This window comes from Microtus oregoni, unplaced genomic scaffold (assembly GCF_018167655.1).
Source record: "Microtus oregoni isolate MIOR12 unplaced genomic scaffold, Mior012 000052F_000, whole genome shotgun sequence".
Classification (NCBI taxonomy): domain Eukaryota; kingdom Metazoa; phylum Chordata; class Mammalia; order Rodentia; family Cricetidae; genus Microtus; species Microtus oregoni.
The window spans coordinates 1,638,686-1,663,191 of NW_024543812.1; the positions used below are offsets into that span (position 1 = coordinate 1,638,686).

Consider the following 24,506-nt stretch of genomic DNA (forward strand, 5'->3'; position numbering starts at 1 on the left):
CTACAGGCAGATCAGCTGTTTTCCAGTTCTTCCAGGGAGATGGTTTGCTCTCAGAGTCTTCTTTTGCAGCTCAGTTACCTTCTGTCAGGGAAAGAACTCTCAGCTTCTATTGCTTATTCTGGCAGGAAGGGGCATAGTGAATCTGGTCAGGTTCAGGGACTTCCTGAAGCTATTTTGAGTTGTTTACCATCCTGCTTAAGGACCTTTTTGCAGGGTAGAATATTTCAATTTGAAAGGATATACAACAGATATGTTATCAGTGAGATACAACGAAGGTACTCATAGATTAAAAAATGAATAATCCTTCTGTAACAAAATGTCAGCAACTAAATGGTTTTCATTTATCCAGAACTCAGCCAAAGCAATGAAAAGTTTCATCATTTGTATTTGAGCCCTAAGCATTCTTAGGGAGCTCCTGGAAACTCTCTGCATTAACTCAGTAACAGGAAAGAGTGAGTCAGCTATAGACCAATATTATTAATGAATTATTCTGCATCTGGAGAAACAAATATCTCACTGACATATGACATGGAAATGACAACAACAGACTAAAACTATAATCTCAGTGTTCTCTAATCAGTAGTGAAGGAGGTTAATTTGAGACCTTTAGGGAGAAGAGGCCTGTTTTGTTTTGTTTTGTTTTTTTTCCAAGCAACAATCACAACAAGCATTACCCTTTAGCTGCTGACAGTAAAGTTCAAAAATTCCATCATGTCCTAGTTTCTTGTACTTGATAAAGGTTAATAAAACACAGTTTCAGGAAAGCAACATTTCTCCATTTCTTAATCCTCTGAAAAAGACAATAATAGGTTTTTCTTATGTTTTATTAATTTATTTATTTAGGTTTTGAATTTGGTTTTTCTAGAAAGGGTTTCTGTATGTAGCAACACAGGCTGTCCTGGAATTCACTTTGTAGACCAGGTTAAATTCAAACTCACAGATCTACTTGCCCCTGCCTCCCAAGTGCTGAGATAAAAGGTACGTCCCACCGACGCCTGGCTTGGTAGATCTTATAGATCTGAATGTTGATGAGACGATCCCTTTAATACATTTTCTTGAGCTGATGATCGTTGGAGGAAGTACCATCAGGGGAAGATCTTTTGGGTTCCGGACACAAATCATGATTCTTCTCTCGTCAGGATTGGTTTTGAGTGTCAATCATTTTTTGCAGCTGTTCTACTCCTTGACCCAAGTAATCTGAATCCGTATCTTTGTAGTCTGCTCCAAAATGTCTCCACTGGAAACCATAAACTGGGTCCAGGTCCCCTTCCTGTCGTGCAGAGAATCCAATGCTGTCCAGAAAAATCTCGGGACCCATTGGCATCCCAGATTCTCACTCCTTTGGAGGACAGTTCTTTAGCATTTGTGCATCCTTTGATAAACCACAGCAACTCCTTCAAAACACCCTTCTAGAACACTCGTTTGGTTGTGAGCAGAGAAAATTCATCTCTCAGGTTGTATGGTGCCTGCATGCCTAACACCGACAAGGTGCCTGTGCCCGTGTGGTCCTCCTTGAAACCAGAGGGCATAATGTGCTCCACCTGCCCCAGATACTGCAGCTTCCCTGCCTTGGTGTCTCCAAGCCCTGCTGCTGAGCGGTGGACTACAGCTCCAACTCGGAGCCGGCAACCGCCCCACACCAGATGATAGTAACTAGCAGGGTTTACATTGTAGTCCTGTGGGAAGAGAATATCTGAGAATTGGCAATAGATTACCCATCAGAATTGCCACAGTAGCTGGACAGTGAATAGCTTATGGCATCTTAGAAATGACGTAATATTTCATCCAGGACCAAATAATTCCACGAGCTTCTGAAATCTTCAGATGTTTATCCTTTGACTCTTTAATCACTTGATCATTTTTAAAAATTCTTTCTTTTATTTTTGAGATTATAATATATTCATATCATTCCTCATAGTACAAGCCACATTCTGGTTACCAGTACTTTCAGAAATTTGTAGAAAACATATTAGTATCAGTTAATCTATAACTCAAAGGTTAGGTGAGAACAAGTAAAGTAGATGATTGAACAAGAATTCAAATACATATTGATAGGCATAAATGGGCAAAACACATCAAATTGACTTTTAATGAGATTGACTTAATTTTATACCTTCAAGATAAAAAAACCTATTTCACATAACCATATTGGGTAGACTCATTTAGCAATAGCACTTGTAGAAGATATCTGGTTTAATGTCAATGGCAGTATGTATGAGTCACATACGTTTATATAATTTCAATTTCCCAAAGAACAAATACTGTCTTTGGCGACATGCATAAGTGTTTAGTGACTAAAATGAGAGGAAGGGTAATAAACATTTCAGAACAGTATTTAACAGTCTACTAATTTGGGGGTGTATTTAAGAAGGATGAACAATGAAAATCTACTTAGAATAGGATTATTTTCCAAGATGATAAGAGACCCAATGCTGTCTTACCTGTAGAGAGTAAACAGAAAGGAACCAGGGCACCTTCCTTTGACACTTGGTGAGGTATAAAGCTGTTAGATGCTTATATTAAAAGAATGATATTCTGTCTTTCTTTTAATTGCCACAGAGTAGGAAAATAGAAGAGAAAAGAAGAAGTAAATATTTAAACCAAATAGGGCAGGAGACATTGCTTAATGATGTTAAAGACTACTGGCTGTTCTTAATACCACCTGGTTTCAATTTCCAGCACCCACAAGGCAGCTAACAGTCACCCATGACTCCAATTCCAGGGGATCTAATGCCCTCTTCTTGCTTTCACAGGCACTGCATGTTTGAGGTACATGCAAGCAAAGCACTCATATACATACATACATACATACATACATACATGAATGCATGCATTGCAAAATCCCAATATAAGTGCCAGGAAAGAAACAAACTAAAAGAGAATGTGTGGCAGTAAGTGGTGTGTTACTTTAGTTTAGTGTTGTCAGAAAAGGGCTTGAAAGGTAGAGATGAGTTTTGAGTGAAGAACTATATCGGTGCAACAAGTAAAGCCCACAAGAATAACATATAATTTTACACTGGTTTATTTAGAGTCTAAAATATGTACCAATCTGAATGATGCTTATGGAGAAGAAAGAGAAGTATTATACGTGAAGGTGCACATACACATAAACTTATTATATATAAGTCAGTTCTTATTTCTACAAATTATACATTTCTACATTCAACTAACTTTGTACAAGTAACTTAAAACTAAATCTATACTAAGAACATTATTCTATGGACAATATGATATAGTGCTTTTTAGCCAGCTTTCGGGTTTTAAACATTTTGTGTATTAAGCATTATGAGTAATCTAAAGGTGATTTAGCATATATGAGAGGATATATATAGTCTGTTAATAAACAACAAATCATTTCGTAGTATATGGAACTTCATTCATAAACTACTTCATATTTTTTTTATTGAGGAAAGAAGAAAAAAACATAAACAAAAAACAAGTTTCCACCTCCTCCCAGCCTCCCATTTCCCTCCCCCTCCTCCCACCCTTCTCCCCCTCCCCCCACTCCTCTCCCCCTCCCTCTCCAGTCCACAGAGCAGTCCGGGTTCCCTGCCCTGTGGTAAGTCCTAGGTCCTCCCCCCTCCGTCCATATCTAGGAAGGTGAACATCCAAACTGGCTAGGCTCCCACAAAGCCAGCACATTAAGTAGGATCAAAACCCCGTGCCATTGTCCTTGGTGTCTCATCAGCCCTCATTGTTCGCCATGTTCAGAGAGTCCGGTTTTATCCCATGCTTTTTCGGTCACAGTCCAGCTGGCCTTGGTGAGCTCCCCGTAGATCAGCTCCACCATCTCAGTGGGTGGGTGCACGCCTCGTGGTCCCGACTTCTTTGCTCATGTTCTCCCTCCTTCTGCTCCTCATTGGGACCTTGGGAGCTCAGTCCAGTGCTCCTGTGTGGGTCTCTGTCTCTCTCTATCCATCACCAGATGAAGATTCTATGATGATATGCAAGATATTCGTCAGTATTGCTCTAGGGTAGTGTCATTTCAGGTTCCCAATCCTCAGCTGCCCAAGGAACTAACTGGGAACCTCATCTTGGGCACTTGGGAGCCCCTCTAGGGTCAAGTCTCTTGCCCACCCTAAAGTGGCTCCCTTAACTAAGAATTGTGGTTCCGTGCTCCCCTATCCACCTTTCCTTTATCCCAATTCTCCTGTTTCCCCAGGTCCCCCCTCCTTCCCTTCTACCTTTTCTCTCCCCATCTCCCCTTACCCCCATCCCACCCCACCCCCAAGATCCCATTTTCTCCCCGGCAATTTGGTCTACTTCCCTTAGCCAAGAGGATAACTATATGTTTTTCCTTGGGTTCACCTTCTTACACTACTTCATATTTTTATCCATGTTTTTAAACTTTAATTTTCTTAGTCACTTTCCTATTCGATTTTTTCTCTTCTGCTCAAAATTTTTGCCCAATTATTTCCGTTAACTTATTTGCTGTGTACTTATAGGTTTAATGGACACTTATTTTTATATCCTGGATATTAATCCTTGATCTAATGTGTACATTGCAAATATTTTCTATCAGATATTCACTTTCCTCTCTGTTTTCTATATGATGTCTTTCAATATAAAGAGGTACCTAAATGTGAGGAAGGTAAATTATTGTGACTTTCTTTTAGAAATTACTTAATTTTATTGAATAGAATTGGTCTTTATAGACAAGGTCATATTGGCTTAGAATAAAGTAAAGAAATGAAATCTAAGAACAAGTCTTGCAATATTCATATTATAATATTTGTAAGTAATAGTATAAACCAATAGAGGAATCAGAGAAGCAACCAGCAATAATAACCTTTTTAATATAGAATTTTGGAGAGGTTCCCCACTTCCTTGGTTAGGTTTGGTCCTAGATATTTTATGTTTTTTGAAGCTATTATGAATGGGAATGTGTTGCTTATCTCCTCTGTATGCTTGTGGTGGAGGCTGGGCAAGTTGGCTCTGTATTCTGCCACAGTACTGAATTTTTCTATGATTTCCAATTCTCTGGTAGAGTTTTTGGGATTTCAAATGCATAGTATCAATATTATCAATAGAGTTTGATTTCTTCTTTCCCTATTCATATTCTTTTAATTTCCATTTCTGTGTATTAGTGTGATCTAGAATTTTAGACGCAAGTCATTATTAATGAACAGGTGATTACAAAAATAAGTTAGAAAAAAATAATGTGTTTTTCCTTATGTATTACTATACCATTTCTTATTTTTGCTTCTTATTGTTCCTTTTTGCCACCAGTGGAAGTATTTTATCTGCTAAATTTTATTGCTTTGTACTTTCTGGATTTTAATGGATTATATACTTTCAAAACACTAGTAGATATTGCCTTTACTCTTTTCAAAACCTCTACTTCATTGTTTTCCATGTATATTAAACTCCAAAGTGAGCCCATATCTTTCTTATTTCAATAGAGAAATTGAGACACATTTAAAACATTCTCCTTTCATTAAATTGGTCCCTATTTTTTAATGTAGTTTATAACTGAATTCAAATTATTGTGCCACTATTTACAGTTTATCTACTTGTTAAGAATATTGAAATAATTTGACTTTATTTGTGATTAATTTTAGAAGCTACAAAGACTTATTAATTATTCAATATTAGTTTGGTCCTATCTTTCCCCTTTCTGTATGTGCTACCTTTGCTAGACATATCAGTCAATGTAAATATTATTCAAATAACTTTTGAGTATACTGGAGGAGACTGTAGTCTGCTTTTTATACTTATAGCTGCGTATGCAAGTCTTGGATTGCAGTATTTTGATGTATCTGAAAATATCACACTATCCTTTTTCTCTATTTTGTGTTTCAGTTAAGACATGTGAGAAAGGTTTCACTTATTTCATTTTTAATTTAACTTACATTATTATTCAGCTGATTGTAGATATTTTTATGTCTTTAACAAAGAAAAGCAGAAAGATCAAAGAAGTTGCTTATGTATGTTTATATGTGATTCTCTTCACAATGATTTTTTCACAGGTTCAGATCTTCCGAAATACTTTAGCAGTTCAAAAAAGGTTACTTTTGATCAGATTTCTTTTTTTTTAAATTTATTTATTTATTAAAGATTTCTGTCTCTTCCCAGCCACCGCCTCCCATTTCCCTCCCCCTCCCCTAATTAAGTCCCCCCCCCTCAGCCCGAAAAGCAATCAGGGTTCCCTGTCCTGTGGGAAGTCCAAGGAACCCCCCACCTCCATCCAGGTCTAGTAAGTTGAGCATCCAAAATGCCTAGGCTCCCACAAAGCCAGTACGTGCAGTAGGATCAGAAACCCAGTGCCATTGTTCTTGAGTTCTCAGTAGTCCTCATTGTCCGTTATGTTCAGAGAGTCCGGTTTTATCCCAGGCTTTTCCAGACCCAGGCCAGCTGGTCTTGGTGAGTTCCCAGTAGAACATCCCCATTGTCTCAGTGTGTGGGTGCACCCCTCATGGTCCTGAGTTCCTTGCTCGTGCTCTCTCTCCTTCTGCTCCTGATTTGGACCGTGAGAATTCAGTCCTGTGCTCCAATGTGGGTCTCTGTCTCTGTCTCCTTTCATCGCTTGCTGAAGGTTAATATTCAGGCGGATGCCTATATGTTTTTCTTTGGGTTCTCCTTATTTAGCTTCTCTAGGATCACTAATTATAGGCTCAATGTCCTTGGTTTATGGCTAGAAACCAAATATGAGTGAGTACATCCCATGTTCCTCTTTTTGTGTCTGGCTTACCTCACTCAGGATAGTGTTTTCTATTTCCATCCATTTGTATGCAAAATTAAAGAAGTCCTTGTTTCTTACGGCTGAATAATACTCTAATATGTATATATTCCATACTTTCTTCATCCATTCTTCCATTGAAGGGCATCTAGGTTGTTTCCAGGTTCTGGCTATGACAAACAATGCTGCTATGAACATAGTAGAGCATATACTTTTGTTGTATGATAAGGCCTCTCTTGGGTATATTCCCAAGAGTGGTATTGCGGGGTCCAGGGGTAAGTTGATCCCAAATTTCCTGAGAAACTGCCACACTGCTTTCCAAAGTGGTTGCACAAGTTTGCATTCCCACCAGCAATGGATGAGTGTACCCCTTTCTCCACAACCTCTCCAACAAAGGCTATCATTGGTGTTTTTGATTTTCGCCATTCTGACAGGTGTAAGATGGTATCTTAAAGTTGTCTTGATTTGCATTTCCCTGATCGCTAAGGAAGTTGAGCATGACCTTAAGTGTCTTTTGGCCATTTGAAGTTCTTCTGTTGAGAATTCTCTGTTCAGCTCAATGCCCCATTTTATAATTGGGTTGGTTAGCCTTTTACAGTCTAGTTTCTTGAGTTCTTTATATATTTTGGAGATCAGACCTTTGTCAGTTGCGGGGTTGGTGAAGATCTTCTCCCAGTTAGTGGGTTGCCTTTGTGTCTTAGCGACAGTGTCCTTTGCTTTACAGAAGCTTCTCAGTCTCAGGATGTCCCATTTATTCAATGAGGTCCTTAATGTCTGTGCTGCTGGGGTTGTATGTAACAAGTGGTCTCCTGTGCCCATGTGTTATAGAGTACTTCCCACTTTCTCTTCTATCAGGTTTAGTGTGTTCAGACTGATATTGAGGTCTTTAATCCATTTGGACTTGAGTTTTGTGCATGGTGATAGATATGGATCTATTTTCATTCTTCTACAGGTTGACATCCAGTTTTGCCAGCACAATTTGTTGAAGATGCTCTCTTTTTTCCATTGTATACTTTTAGCTCCTTTATCAAAAATCAGGTGTTCATAGGTTTGTGGGTTAATGTCAGGGTCTTCTATTCGATTCCATTGGTCGACTTCTCTGTTTTTATGCCAATACCAAGCTGTTTTCAATACTGTAGCTCTGTAGTAGAGTTTGAAGTCAGGGATGGTAATGCCTCCAGACGCTCCTTTGTTGTATTAGATTGTTTTGGCTATCCTGGGTTTTTTGTTTTTCCATATAAAGTTGATTATTGTCTTCTCCAGATCTGTGAAGAAGTTTGAAGGGATCTTGATGGGGATTGCATTGAATCTAGAGATTGCTTTTGGTAGAATTGCCATTTTTACTATGTTGATCCTCCCAATCCAGGAGCAAGGAAGATCTTTCCATTTTCTGGTGTCCTCTTCAATTTCTTTCTTCAAAGACTTAAAGTTCTTGTCAAATAGATCTTTCACATCCTTGGTCAGAGTTACCCCAAGATATTTTATGCTATTTGTGGCTATCGTGAAAGGTGATGCTTCTCTAATTTCCCTCTCTGTTTCCTTATCCTTAGTGTATAGGAAGGCCACTGATTTTTTGGAGTTGATCTTGTATCCTGCCACATTACTAAAGGTGTTTATCAGCTGTAGGAGTTCTTTGGTAGAGTTTTTGGGGTCGCTTATGTATACTATCATATCATCTGCAAATAACGAGAGCTTAACTTCTTCTTTTCCGATACGAATCCCCTTGATCCCTTTATGTTTTCTTATTGCTATTGCTAGAACTTCAAGCACTATATTGAAGAGGTATGGAGAGAGTGGACATCCTTGTCGTGTTCCTGATTTTAGTGGGATGGCTTTGAGTTTTTCTCCATTTAATTTAATGTTAGCTGACGGCTTGCTGTAAATAGCTTTTATTATATTTAGGTATGACCCTTGTATCCCTAATCTCTCCAAGACTTTTATCATAAAGGGGTGTTGAATTTTGTCAAATGCTTTTTCAGCATCTAATGAAATGATCATATGGTTTTTTTCTTTCAGTTGATTTATATGCTGGATTACATTGATAGATTTGCGTATGTTGAACCAGCCCTGCATCTCTGGGATGAAGCCTACTTGATCATAATGGATAATTTTTCTAATGTGTTCTTGGATTCGGTTTGCCAGTATTTTATTGATAATTTTTGTGTCGATATTCATGAGTGAGATAGGCCTGTAATTTTCTTTCTTGTTTGGGTCTTTGTGTGGCTTTGGTATCAGGGTAACTGTAGCTTCATAAAAGGAATTTGGCAATGACTCTTCTGTTTCTATATTGTGAAATACATTAAGGAGTATAGGTATTAGCTCTTCTTGGAAGTTCTGGTAGAATTCTGCATTGAAACCATCTGGTCCTGGGCTTTTTTTGGAAGGTAGATTTTTGATAACGGTTTCTAGTTCTTCGCGACTAACAGGTCTATTTAGATCGTTCACCTGGTTTTGGTTTAGCTTTGGTATGTGGCACTTATCTAAAAACATGTCCATTTCTTTTGCATTTTCTTGTTTTGCGGCATACAGGCTTTTGTAGTAAGATCTAATGAGTCTCTGAATTTCCTCTGTGTCTGTGGTTATGTCCCTTTTTTCATTTCTGATCTTATTTATTTGCGTGTTCTCTCTCTGTCGTTTAATTAGTTTGGATAGGGGTTTGTCGATCTTGTTGATTTTCTCCAAGAACCAACTTTTTGTTTCATTGATTCTTTGGACTGTTTTCTGCGTTTCTATTTTGTTGATTTACGCCCTCAGTTTGATTATTTCAAGTCTTCTGCTCCTCCTGGGCGTGTCTGCTTCTTTTTTTTCTAAAGCTTTCAGGTGTGCTGTTAAGTCTCCGATGTATGCTTTCTCTGTTTTCTTTAAGTGGGCACTTAGTGCTATGAACTTTCCTCTTAGCACTGCTTTCATAGTGTCCCATAGGTTTGAGTATGTTGTTTCTCTATTTTCATTGAATTCCAGGAAGACTTTAATTTCCTTCTTGATTTCTTCCTTAACCCAGGTGTGGTTCAGTAGTTGACTGTTCAGTTTCCATGAGTTTGTCGGCTTTCTGGAGGTAGGATTGTTGTTGAATTCTAACTTTAATCCGTGGTGATCTGATAAGATGCAGGTGGACACTGATATTTTTTTGTATCTGTGGAGGTTTCCTTTGTTTCCGAGTATGTGGTCAATTTTCGAGAAGGTTCCATGGGCTGCAGAGAAGAAGGTATATTCTTTCCTATTTGGGTGGAATGTTCTATAGATGTCTGTTAAGTCCATTTGCTTCATTACCTCCAGTAGTTCTCTTACTTCTCTATTAGGTTTCTGTCTGATTGTCCTGTCCATTGCTGAGAGAGGTGTATTGAAGTCTCCTACTACTAGTGTGTGTGGTTTGATATCTGCCTTGAGTTTTAGTAATATTTCTTTTACTTACATGGGTGCTTTTATATTAGGGGCATAAATATTCAGGATTGAGACATCATCCTGACAAATTGTTCCTGTTATGAGTATAAAGTGTCCATCTCAATCTCTTCTGATTGATTTAAGTTTGATGTCAGTTTTGTTAGAAATTAATATGGCCACACCTGCTTTTTTCTTAGGACCATTTGCTTGAAAGACCTTTTCCCAACCCTTTACTCTGAGTAGATGCCTGTCTTTGTGGTTGAGATGTGTTTCTTGCAAACAGCAGAATGTTGGATCCTGTTTTCGTATCCAATCTCTTAGCCTGTGCCTTTTTATAGGTGAGTTGAGACCATTAATATTAAGTGATATTAATGACCAGTGGTTGTTCATGCCGGATATTCTTGTTGTTTTTGGTAGTAGAATTTGTGTGTCTCCCTTCTTTGAGTTGTGCTAGTGAAGGGTCGCTAGATGCCTGAGTTATTGTAGGCAGTGTTGGCAATGTTGGATTCCTTGGGTTGCGGTTTTCCTTCTATTACTTTCTGTAGGGCTGGATTCGTGGCTACGTATTGCTTAAATTTGTTCTTATCCTGGAATGTCTTGGTTTCTCCATTTATAGTGAACGAAAGCTTGGCTGGGTATAGTAGTCTGGGCTTGCATCCATGGTCTCTTAGCTTCTGCAGTACTTCTATCCAGGACCTTCTGGCTTTCATTGTTTCCATAGAGAAATCAGGTGTAAGTCTGATCGGTTTACCTTTATAAGTTACTTGGCCTTTTTTCCTTTGCAGCTCTTAGTATTCTTTCTTTAACCTGTATATTTTGTGTTTTGATTATTATATGGCGAGGGGATGTTTTCCTTTGATCCAGTCTGTTTGGTGTTCTGTATGCTTCTTGAATATTCAAAGGAATATCTTTCTTTAAGTTGGGAAAGTTTTCTTCCATAATTTTGTTCAAAATATTTTCTGGGCCTTTGAGCTGTGACTCTTCTCCTTCTTCTATTCCTATTATTCTTATATTTGGTTTTTTATTGTGTCCCATAATTCCTGAATGTTTTGTGATGAGAATTTGTTGGCTTTGATGTTTTCTTTGATCAGAGTGTTTATTTTCTCTATGGTGTCCTCAGAATCTGAGATTCTTTCTTCTATTTCTTGTATTCTATTGATTATGCTTGTTTCTGTAGGCTCTGCTCATTGACCTAGATTTTCCATATCCAGCTGGTCCTCAGTTTGTGTTTTCTTCCTTGCTTCCATTTCAGTTTTCAATTCTTGAACTGTTTCCATTACCTGTTTGATTGTTCTTTCTTGGTTTCCCAGGGTATTATGTACATATTTTCTCATTTCTTCAAATTTTTGGTTATACTTCTCATCCATTTCTATAAGGGCATTTTTCACATGTTGTTTAAGGGACTCTACTGCTTTCAAAAAGTCAATTTTTTCCACTTCTTCTGTGTTAGGGTGTTGGAGACCTTCTGTTGTAAGATCATTGCGTTCTGGTGTTTTCATGCTGATTTTCAGATTATTGGGTGAATTCTTTCCTTGACGCCTGCCCATCTCCTCCTATCGATGCTATCTAAGGGGTCTGTTCAAACTGGTTCAGGTTTCCCTGCTGGCCAGGGTCTCCTCTTACAAAATGCCCTTGCTCTGTTTCCTGGTTCCTGCCGGGGGGGGGGGCAAGATCCCTCTCACCCCTCAGAAGGGTCTTCAAGAATAGGACCGGGCTCCTCCTCTGCCAGGGACCTCCCCAACCGAATGCCTACCTCTTTGGTTTAATTGTAGTGGGGCGATCTGTTCTTGGTGTTTCGCGCGGTCTTTGCAGCCTGCTTCTGCTGCTGGGATGGTTCCCACCACCAGCAGCCTGTGTCCTCTGCTGCCGCTCTGGTCCCCGCCGGTTCCAGCCTGTCCCAGTTGGTCCCAGCTGGCTGTGCTGGGCGTCCTCAGGCCACCAGGTGTTCCGGCCGCCTTCCGCTGCCAGGTGTTCAGGCCCGCCGCTCTGTGTTCCGGCCGCCTTCCACCTGCCTCTGCCTCCCAAGTGCTGGGATTAAAAGCGTGCGCCACCACCGCCCAGCCATGTGAATAATTTTTAATTGAAGTATTTTCATACAATATATATGGGAGATAGAGAACATTTCTAATGTTTGCCAGAGATAACAGTGGTATATAAACAATAGTTCTTTGCGCAAAGCTGCATGCTGCCTGTTATATCAAGAGACTTTGTGTGTATATGTGTTTGTATGTGTCGATGTATGCTTGTGTGTCCATGTGTGTATGACAGTGGAAGCCTTCAGTCGATGTCATGTTTTCCTTATCTGTTCTCTCCCCTATGTTTCCAAGACAGGGTATCCCCCTCACTTGGAGCTCACTGATTTGGCTTAACTGGTTGTCTCCTGATCTACCATTATCTTCCTGTCTCTTACCCTACCAAACACTGTGATTCCAAGCATTCATAATAACACATGGGCTTTGATGTGCATTCTAGAAATAGGAACTTAGGTCTTTGTAACCTGCCCAGCAGGTCCAGTTATTCCAAGGTCTGAAGGGGCACTACCTGAAAGAATGTGGGCGAAAAAGGGAAAGAAGTCCAAGCAGGCAAAACAGAATTCTGTTCTCAATTTGTCAAGGTCTTCACTTTTGAAGCAAGCTTTTTGTCTTATATACTCTTCTGTAGTAGTAGGAGCGGCGGGCTGCGTCCCCGGCACCCGACTGCCCACACGGCTAGCTTTACCCAAAATAATTACATGGAAGCTGTATTCTTTTAAACTCCGCTTGGCCCATTTCTAGCTAGCCTCTTCTAGGCTAGCTCTCGCACCTGGACTAGCCCATTTCTAATAATCTGCTGTAGCCCATGAGCTGGCTTACCAGGAATGATCTTAACCTGCGTCTGTCTGAAGTGGGAGAATCATGGCGACTCACTGACTCAGCTTCCTTCTCCCAGCCTTCTGTTCTGTTTTCTCCACCCACCTATGTTTTAACCTATGAGGGCCAAAGCAGTTTCTTTATTGCTTAACCAATGAAATCAACAGATTGATATATGACACTCCCACATCACTTCCCCTTTTTCTGTCTAAACAAAAAAAGGAAGGCTTTAACTTTAACATAGCAAAATTACATATAGCAAAATAGTTATCAAGCAAGAATTACAGTTACAATATTTATATCTATTTTATCTTTTATCATAACTAAGGAAAACTATAACTATCTATTCATTCTTCAACTCCATCAATGACTCCAGAAGGATATAATACTACCTAAGTAAACAAGAAATAAGAAAACTCTAGAAATGACAGAGACATCTCGCTGCCTGGACAGTCACCTAAAGTTCCTCTGCACTGTTGGGCATCCATCTTCAGCCTTCAGGCCCATAGTATCCAGCAGACATTTTCATGAAGCAGGAAATTCCAAAGAGAGTTCAGTCACTTTCTGCTGTGTCCTGCAGAATGTCTCACAGACTCTTTCATGAGTCAGGAGCCCCGAAAGACCTTCTCACCTTTAGGCAAGTTCAGCAGTCCTCTCTCTGCGGGTTCTTTGTGTCCAGTTTATGCATCAGTCCAGGCAAGAGCAGTTTCTTGCCCAAATGGCTATCAAACTCCATAACGAGCCTCTTCAATGCCCATCTTCCTCTTGAAGTAGATTGGTGCCGCCAGGAGCAGACATGTCTCATTGTCATGAAAAGTCCTAAGTTAATAAAATATTTTAAATGCCATATTCTGCAGCCTTTGAGAGAGATAAAGAATGCCTATATGAAATATAACTCTATATATCTAGAAAATCTAACTAACATGACTACAAGCTTTACTATTATTGATGATTATCCATTAACAACCTATATTTTCTAATTATACATTATACTTTTAAAATAAACTACACAATCACAATGCCTTATTCAAGATCAGAAATACATATACATATACCAAAATTGGCCTTAAAATCCACACCAATGTAAATTACTCATACCTATATCATTTCCCCCTTTAAATGTAAAAGAACATTTATAAACAATATTTTGGGAACATGGGCGCAGTTTTTTTTCTCTCCAAACTGCTTCCTGCTGAATGGGGGCGCTGTTAATCAGATCATTTAGGGTGTAACCTGTGTGCCAGGTTTATCTCAGTTGGCAGTTGAGTGAAGTAATTTTTTGAGGGTGTTCACAGAAACTTTTCGGGAGGTCGTGGTCTAACATACCATATCGGGATAGATGCAATCCACAGGGTCTGGTCCTCTGTGAAAACAAAAGAAGACCCTCTCCAAAGCATCATATCCTTAGACCCAAATTTTGAAATCATAATACCCTTATATCCATTCTGGATTATCTTGGCAGCCCATGGAATGAAATGTCTCTCTGTACTTAGCTCCTTCACAGTCAAAAATTTTAAAGAAAGCACAATAGTACAAAGAATCCAGACTCTGTGAATTTTCCATTTTTATGTGGCTTATTTTTCTTTATTTCTTTTAATCTCTTAACTATCTGTACTCTGTCTCTTTAATGACTTTACCTTTTTAAAACCATTAACTTTATTCTCTATATTCTTTTTCTTCTCTCTCTCAAGCCTACATACATTCATCCAACAGTGTGACTCTTTTAGTGGTCTGAATCTGTCCTATTGTGAATCTGCAATTTTTTACTATCCAGGAGCACTTTTGATTTGCGCCGTTAAATCACTAGGAGAATTCTCAACAGAAGAACTTCAAATGGCCAAAAGACACTTAAGGTCATGCTCAACTTCACTAGCGATCAGGGAAATGCAAATCAAGACAACTTTAAGATACCATCTTACACCTGTCAGAATGGCTAAAATCAAAACCACCAATGACAGCCTTTGCTGGAGAGGTTGTGGAGAAAGGGGTACACTCACCCATTGCTGGTGGGAATGCAAACTTGTGCAACCACTCTGGAAAGCAGTGTTTCGGTTTCTCAGGAAGTTTGGGATCAACCTACCCCTGGATCCAGCAATACCACTCTTGGGAATATACCCAAGAGAGGCTCTATCATACAACAAAAGTATATGCTCAACTATGTTTCATGGCAGCATTGTTTGTAATAGCCAGAACCTGGAAACAACCTAGATGCCCTTCAATGGAAGAATGGATGAAGAAAGTATGGAATATATACATATTAGAGTATTACTCAGCAGTAAAAAACAATGACTTCTTGAATTTTGCATACAAATGGATGGAAATAGAAAACACTATCCTGAGTGAGGTAAGCCAGACCCAAAAAGATGAACATGGGATGTACTTACTCATATTTGGTTTCTAGCCATAAATAAAGGACATTGAGCTTATAATTCATGTTCCTAGAGAAGCTAAATAAGAAGGTGAATCCAAAGACAAACACATAGGCATCCTCATGAATATTTACCTTCATCAGACGATGAAAGGAGACCGAGACAGAGACCCACATTGGAGCACCGGACAGAAATCTCAAGGTCCAAATCAGGAGCAGAAGCTGACGGAGCACGAGCAAGGAACTCAGGACCACGAGGGGTACACCCACACACTGAGACAATGGGGATGTTCTATTGGGAACTCACCAAGGCCAGCTGGCCTAGGTATGAAAAAGCATGGGATAAATCCGGACTAGCTGAACATAGCGGACAATGAGGAATACTGAGAACTCAAGAACAATCGCAGTGGGTTTTTGATCCTACTGTAAGTACTGGCTTTGGGGGAGCCTAGGCAGTTTGAATGCTCACCTTAGGAGACCTGGATAGAGGTGGGCAGTCCTTGGGCTTCCCACAGGTCAGGGAACCCTGATTGCTCTTCGAGCAGATGAGGGAGGGGGACTTAATTGGGGGAGGGGGAGGGAAATGGGAAGCGGTTGCGGGGAGGAGGCAGAAATCCTTAATAAATAAATAAATAAATAAAAAAAAGAAATCCACTTCTTCACTAGGGCAATAGCTACCTGGTGTTTGCTTTGTGATAATGAACTAAGCTGTGAATTTATCTATTGTTCACTGTATAAAACTTCATAACAAAGCTTAAATACAAATAAATGTCAATATAAGGAAAAAAAATAAAATGACTGTTCAACAACAACAAAAAAAGAATCTAAGCTGTGACATTCCTAGGTCAAAAACAGGTAATGCCTGCTGGCCCCGCCCAGTCCAACATGTCAGAGCCGCTCGTGCCTCTGATCCTTGCACATTGCACCACTAGCATGGCAGAGCTGCTTGTGCCTCTGAGCTGTGGCACGCAATGTCCCCTTTTTAGGCACGCAGCAGTCTAGTTGCCATCAAACAAATCGCAGCACTTTACTCCAAATGCTCCATTCAAAAGCCCTGTCTCTCGCTGGAGCCAGACAGAGATTGCTATGGCGGCACAGCCCAGAAAGCCGGCATTTTAAAACAGCCAGTTTTTTCCTGCTGCTGAGTCAGGAAAATTTCTCTCTGCAGCATGCCACCCACAAACAGCAAAAATCTGTGTTAAACTTTCTTTTCCTTATTTTTAAGCCTTCTTGGTTTTTTTTATTAATTGAGAAAAGGAGAAAAAAAACAAGTTTCCACCTCCTCCCAGCCTCCCATTTCCCTCCCCCTCCCCCCACCCTTCTCCCCCTCCTCCCACCCTTCTCCCCCTTCCCTCACTCCTCTCCCCCTCCCTCTCCAGTCCAAAGACCAGTCAGGGTTCCCTGCCCTGTGGTAAGTCCTAGGTCCTCCCCTCCCCGTCCATATCTAGGAAGGTGAACATCCAACCTTCTAGGCTCCCACAAAGCCAGCACATTACGTAGGTTCAAAACCCCGTGCCATTGTCCTTGGTGTCTCATCAGCCCTCATTGTTCGCCATGCTCAGAGAGTCCAGTTTTATCCCATGCTTTTTCAGTCACAGTCCAGCTGGCCTTGGTGAGCTCCCAATAGATCAGCTCCACCATCTCAGTGGGTGGGTGCACCCCTCGTGGTCCCGACTTCTTTGCTCATGTTCTCCCTCCTTCTGTTCCTCATTGGGACCTTGGGAGCTCAGTCCAGTGCTCCAGTGTGGGTCTCTGTCTCTATCTCCATCCATCACCAGATGAAGGTTCTATGATGATATGCAAGATATTCGTCAGTATTGCTATAGGATAAGGTCATTTCAGGTTACCTATCCTCAGCTGCCCAAGGAACTAACTGGGGACCTCGGCTTGGGCATCTGGGAGCCCCTCTAGGTTCAAGTCTCTTGCCAACCCTAAGGTGGCTCCCTTAACTAAGAATTGTGCTTCTGTGCTCCCCTATCTAACCTTCTTTTATCCCAATCCTCCTTTTTCCCCAGGTTCCCCCATTCTCCCCTTCTCCCTTTTCTCTCCCCATCTCCCCTTACCCCCATCCCACCCCACCCCCAAGATCTCAATTTTCTCCCCGGTTCAAGAAGCATACAGAACACCGAATAGGCTGGATCAAAAAAACCATCCCCTCGCCATATAATTACCTTCTCGGGTTTTTACGTGGATTTAGTCCATCACGTCTGGGCGCCACTCTGTAGTAGTAGGAGCAGCGGGCTGCATCCCCTGCACTTGGCCGCCCACACGGCTAGCATTACCCGAAATAATTACACAGAAACTGTATTCTTTTAAACACCGCTTGGCCCATTTCTAGCTAGCCTCTTCTAGGCTAGCTCTTGCACCTGGACTAGCCCATTTCTAATAATCTGCTGTAGCCCATGAGCTGGCTTACCAGGAATGATCTTAACCTGCATCTGTCTGGAGTGGGAGAATCATGGCGACTCACTGACTCAGCTTCTTTCTCCCAGCCTTCTTTTCTGTTTTCTCCACCCACCTATGTTTTAACCTATGAGGGCCAAAGCAGTTTCTTTATTGCTTAACCAATGAAATCAACAGATTGATATATGACACTCCCACATCACTCTTCAGTGAGGAACTCGGTCAGGGGGAAATTGGGAAGGAGGAAGGAGGAAGGAGGAAGGGATTCTGCAGCTTGCCGCTTAGCAGGGCAGTTGCAAGGTCAGTTGCTAGAACACCTGCTGTTAGTGATAAGCAGCAAGCAATGAAGACACTCTGTGGTGCTTTCCAGAGCTTGAGTCTCCTAGGTTAGCACATAATGTTTTGGTTAACTTTAAGTTTTCTGTCTCAAAGTTATACTTCAAGGCCTTGTAAGAAAGGAGAAGCATGAAATGGCTCCTGACAGGTCTTCATGCTTTTGCAGCAAGTACTTTGACCATCTGAGTCAACTCTCTAGCTCCTTGTCAGTATACTATTGTTTGGAAAATCCACACCCATTAGTTGATATACATTATTTGTATAATTTATGCTATGATACAGGAGTTCACTATCTGGAATTGAGACTGTAAGGCATAAAAAGATTAAATCAGAAAAAAAGCTGTTTTCTGATTCTTTACATTAAAATTATGCTGACTCCCAAATAAAACTGCTAATCTATCATAACTTGAAAGCCCTATCCACATTAAGACTCCAATATTCATGTCTTGATAAACTTTAATCATTTCTCCTATAATTTCATTTTTATATACTTCTTATGTCATTTCATTAATAATTCTTCCCAAATAAGAACACTAATTTACTACTTACTAATAATCTATATTACTGGGTAAAGTGTACATGGACTTTTTACTAGAATACATTAATGCTAAAAGAAATAGATTTTCAAGAATTTCTTTGCATAATATGACCTTGTCTCCTACTACTTTGCTCTCTGCCTACTGTGGTTTCGGCACATTAAAGTATTATCCCTCCTTTAGTTTGCCAATCATGTTCATGCTTTGGAAGTGGATACTCTGTGTTTTCTGGGATAATTTCACTGCCTTTGTTCATCACTGTCTTCTACTTGTGTCACACAGACAGACTTATTCAGTCATCTACTGTACATTATTATTCTTTTTTGTAAATTCATTCTCATTTTAATGTGATAATTTTTATTCATTATTCTGACATAATTGATTTCCTTTACAGAAGTGTTGGCATCATGAGAGTATTTCACTATGATTGATATTATAATATTACTGCATATCACAGTTCGGTAGCATAGTATGTATTCAACTAATATTTACAGAGTCAATGAATAATGGATCTAGGAGATACATTGGAGAAGGGCTGTTTTGGAAATCAGTGGTAGGCCTTTAGAATGGTAATGTGCAAGAACCTGGGTTCTAAACTTAGTAGTGCAAAAACAAAACATGGACACCTTTAAGAAAATTGGTCGATTTATTTACATAGTTAGATAAATATAGTAAATATAATTTCAGCAAATATAAGTTCAGTAAACTTGAACTAATTACCTCCTTTTCAAACTTGGGTTTATCATCTGCAAAACTGAATAATTAATAACACATATCCTATAACTTGATACATTGATTAAAGTGCATATAAAAGTTTGATCAACTTCAAGTGTGTAAAGAAAATTTTCACTTTGGATTTTGTCCTGACTGCTTAGAAACAAAGCACTGAAAACTTGATTCTAGCTGTAAAGTAAATGCATTTCCATTATAAATCAGATTATGTAGATAACAAATGCTATTATTATTACAAATGGAATCCTTTTAAGTAGGAATACTAAGTGACTGTTGTCAATATATGTGAGTATATTAATATATGTGCATATGTGTATATATATATATGCAATATATAAACAATATGTATGGAGAAAAGGAAGGGGAGAAGTTATACTTTGTCTGATCTACAACTGTTTCTTTTTGCAACCTCTTTTCATATTTTCTTTGGAAATTGTACGTGGTCTCTAAACAAATGTCTTGGCAGGAACCAACATGGACCACTCTTTCCCAGTATTTATGAAATATTGAACACCCAAAGAATGAATATGAACATTTTAGCTTCTTGAAGTTTTGTTCTGCTCTAATTTCAATACATGTCATTCTTTCACCTTAATATAGTTTTATAGTTTGCATGTTTGATGTATTACATTATTAGAGTGACTAAATGTTCTACTTTTCTCAGGACTGAAGGAGTTACTGAGACAGCAATCAACCCTGGATAGAGTGATAATGCTGCCTTTGCATATATGTTTATGTGGTCATATGTGTAGATATATTAATGTAAGTGCAATATTTAAGCTAGAATCATGAGGTAAATCTGATGATATATACATTATGTCTCCAAACTGTTGTAAATACCATCTTTTCCTGAAAATTTCCTAGAAACAGGTATTATGCAATTCCTTTGAACTATATTTTTCCCTATCTTCATATTATATTTGAATTTCATTTCCCAAGACTTAGTACCTAAAAATCTTGAGCAGGTATAAATTCATTTTGTAGGAATTCATAACAAATGCCCATTCTTGCTTCTGTCTATCTCTGTTTCAACTAACTGAGAAGTAGTTTGCTATTAAAATAAGACAAAATCTTTATTTTTGCAATAAAGATCATGGAATAATTATCATGTATAGTCTTGTTGGAGGCTGAGCAATTTTATTCATTTAAGTGATGTGCATCTTTAACACACTGATGCAGAAGCATAAGACCACTTTATCATTATCATTAATCAATGCTGTTACCTTTACTTAAATGCTTGGTTCATTAACTCCCGTTCATTGTGATGAATCTTCAATCTCACTAAAAGAATGAAGCTATACTTTGCAGTAAGAAAATCAACAGTCCCTGAAGTTTTACCAAAATATATTTGAATTTGCTTCTCTTTTTTTACCCACTGAAAAGAGAATGTAAATTGAAAGAATTTTCAAAGAGGGATTATATGTGTCTCTCACTCAAACTCAGGCAAAAATTAATTCAGTGGGTCATTCACAAAATGAAGATATTAAAGAAGAACTTGGACATATTGAGAATAGGAGTACCAGTGGGAGGGGGCGTGAAAAAGGCAAATGGAGGATGACAAGATTGAAATTCATCATGGATGTGTCTGAAATCAGGGCTGGAGTGATGGCTCAGTAGTTGAAAGGATCAACTGAGGAAGTGTCCTTGGGGTGTGATTGCTAGCTGTAAAGTAAAGGATAGTCACTCTGCATTCCACAGACCCAGAGAGGTAAGGTAACAAAGAGATCACAAGGGGGACACTCAGATCTCCCTGGAAAGGTAAAATAAAGGAGATATCCTAGGAGAATTGGGGAGCAGGTGAGGGCAGGAACATGGGGGAATCATGTGAGTGAGGGATAGAGGGGATAATACTGGAAAGACAACTGTAAAGGGAGGCACTTAGGGTCCCATAGAAAACTGATGGAAAGAAAACTCCCAGGAAACTACAAGAATGATCCCAGACTCTAAGCAATAGGGATATGTAACCTGAACGGACCATTTCCTGTGACTAGGCAAGACTTCCAATGGAGGGATTGGGACACCAACCCAACTACATAACCTTCTACCTGTATTCAGTTTCCAGAATCCCACATGGCATCTGTAAACTCTGATTACAGGAACTCTTATGCAATGCTGTCTTCTGACATCCATGGATACCAGATATGTAAGTGTTACACATACATATACATGCAGGCAAAACACTAATACACATCAAATAAAATCACTCATACACATCAAATAGAATCTTTAAAATGTATGAAACTGCAAAAAAATAAAAGAGGGATTAAACGTTTAGTACTTTAAAATGTGCCAGAGTAAGTCTGGCAGTTGTGACACATGCCTTTAATCCCAGCAATGGGAAGGCATAGACAGGTGGATCTCAAAGTTTGAGGCCAGCCTGGTCTACAGAGTGAGTTCCAGGACAGCCAGGGCTACACAGAGACACCCTGTCACAAACAAAACAAAAAAAAAAAAACAAGCAAAAAAGGACTAATATACATTTGAAAATAAACAGTATTCAAATAACTCCTGTATAATATATTGCTATCGAGTATTGTTTTCTCTATATAGTTTGTTATCATCCCATGTCCTCTTGTTCTCAATATCAGCAAAGTCATTCAGGAAACTCAAACGTTTTTCAACATGTTCTAGTAGTTATCAATCAAGGTATTTGCTGAAGGATGGTATTCAAGAAATGTTGGTTCAAAAACTGAAGAAATTTTGGAATTGTAAATTTGTGCTGAGAATGTGCTAGGTGATATTCCCATGTCCCCCTTCACTTCCCCTTAAATTCATGATCTGCTCTGATTTAATATTATTACATGTATGTGTATACACACATATGTATGCATACATGTATATATGTATATTTATATATGTATATACAACTTACTAAGTCTATTTAGCATTGCTCATGTGTGCATTATTCAGAGTCGATCCCATGAAATTGGACTACCTATATGAGAACTTGTTACTAGAGAAAACCGATTGTCATTTCTCAGTAACCATTGACTGTCTGTAGCTCTTCTATGAGAAGGTCCTTGTGAAGATACTTCTATCTGAATTGACATGTCAATTGCTGTTATCATCATGGATATCTTGTTTTAAAATGATTAATTATAATAATTTTGTTTTCCAGTGATCTTTTCTGGCCACTGTAGATTAATAATGATGAGTATCTTATGTATAACAATATTTTCACAAAATCTTAACACATCTTACTACAACTTACCTTTTTCTGAATAATTTTACCAATTCTTGTAAAGTAGATTGAAGTCTTTATCTTTCATTGGGGCTCCACTTTCATCATTTTAATGTCAAGTTGTCTAGTCTATGTTATATGAAAATTCAAAATATTTAATGCTGAGTTCACCTCCCAAACCAAACAGAATATCCACACATTATTTATGGAATGTTTTTTGTATGCATGATGTATATGTATGTGTGTGTTTCTGTGTTTGTATGTGAATGAGGGTATGCGCATAGAGATCAGAGAGCAACCTGCAGTGTCAGTCCTCACCTTCCTCCTTTGAGATAGGGTCTCTGTTGTTCACTGCTTATGTATGTCAAACTAACTATTCTAACAATCCACAAGCATCCATAGATTATTTTTTCCACTTCCCATATTTCTATAAGAACACTAGAATTAGAGATGTATGCTACTGCAGTCATCTTCCATGGGTGCTAAAAATGTAATTCTGGTCCTCATGCTTGTGCATTACATGCCAAGAATTTTTCTCATGGAACCATTTCCCATCCCTGGACTCTTCATCTTTAACAAGAATCCCATGAGTGTATTGATCTTGGCTATTTTATTCTTTGATTAATATAATCAGTGCTTAGCACACTGCCTAAACTTTGGACAATCTTTGGTATTCGTTCCAAGGGTGAACATTCTTGTTATAGAACAACTCTGTGCTTTGGAAACAGAAATTTTCTGAATCACCTGCATCTTAGAACTTGACATTAAATACTTAGTGGATCACATCAGATTCAAACTGTTTGCTTATTTTGTATGCTTGTGGTGAGATTGCCATTTTTACTATGTTAATTCTATCTACTCAAGAACATGGGAAATCTTTCCACTTTCCTGTCTCTTCTTCAGTTTCTTTTTTCAAAGATTTAAAGTTCTTGTCATATAAATCTTCCACTTGTTTGGTTAGAGTTACTCCAAGATATTTTATGCTATTTATGACTATCGTAAAGGGTGATGCTTCTCTGATTTCCTTCTTGGCCCATTTATCATCTGAGTACAGGAGGGCTACTGATTTTTTGAGTTAATCTTGTATCCTGCTACATTACTGAAGGTGTTTATGAGTTGTAAAGCACAATCCCAGAGAACCTAGACAATAATGAGGACCCTAAGAGAGACATACATGGATCTAATCTACATGGGAAGTAGAAAATTACAAGATCTCCTGAGTAAATTGGGAGCATGAGAACTATGGGAGAGGGTTGAAGGGGAGGGTAGAGTCAGGGAGGCCAGCAGAGAAAAATGTAGAGCTCAATAAAATCAATTAAAAATTTGCTTATTTTGGCTCCATAACTTTTGAAGATTGCTGTCTTATTTCTGATGGTTTTGTATGGTCATTCTAGAAAAATATTAATTACTGGTATTCCATCAGGCAGACAAAATGCCAAACATAAAGTATTTTCCTTAGTGCCTTTGTAATACCTTCCACAATACATGTATGTGTTTAATGTACATACAAGGAATTAATACAATAGAATAACTCAACATAAGTTTATGTGGATAGTAATTAAATTCCTATTAGCTGTCTGTTATGTAGTGCTACTATATTACTCTAAATTCCAATATTCACTAAAAATCACATTTGTTCATACATACATATGCATAGACAGGCACAATATAAGAGGAGTCCAATTGGAGTCCAAAATATACAGGCCCGGAAACACTAGTCATTTAGTACTCAGAAGTGAACAGATGCTATACTGACCATCATTTTGGCAAGCAATATCTGCAGGCAGAAGGTGAACTAGATACTGTCCTGGTGTTAGAGGGAATTTTATTTCAGATTTTAGCTATTCGAACTGAGCCATCAGTAGTGTAGTCAGATTGCAGTGCACTGATAACCTAATACTGAAGAGGAAGCAATGAAAATCCCTTTATCACTCTAAGGTTTTTACAGGAGAATTTGAACTAGAGGACTATTAAGAGATACAGGACAGGAAAAATATGTCATACTTCAATAATTGACCTTGACACGGACATTTAAGAAATG

General features: G+C 38.8%; 1 pseudogene; it reads right to left on the minus strand.

Annotated features, from left to right (window-relative positions):
* Positions 1 to 756: 756 nt before the first annotated feature.
* The window catches only part of LOC121437320, a 165,982-nt pseudogene continuing 142,232 nt past the window's right edge, over positions 757 to 24,506 (minus strand).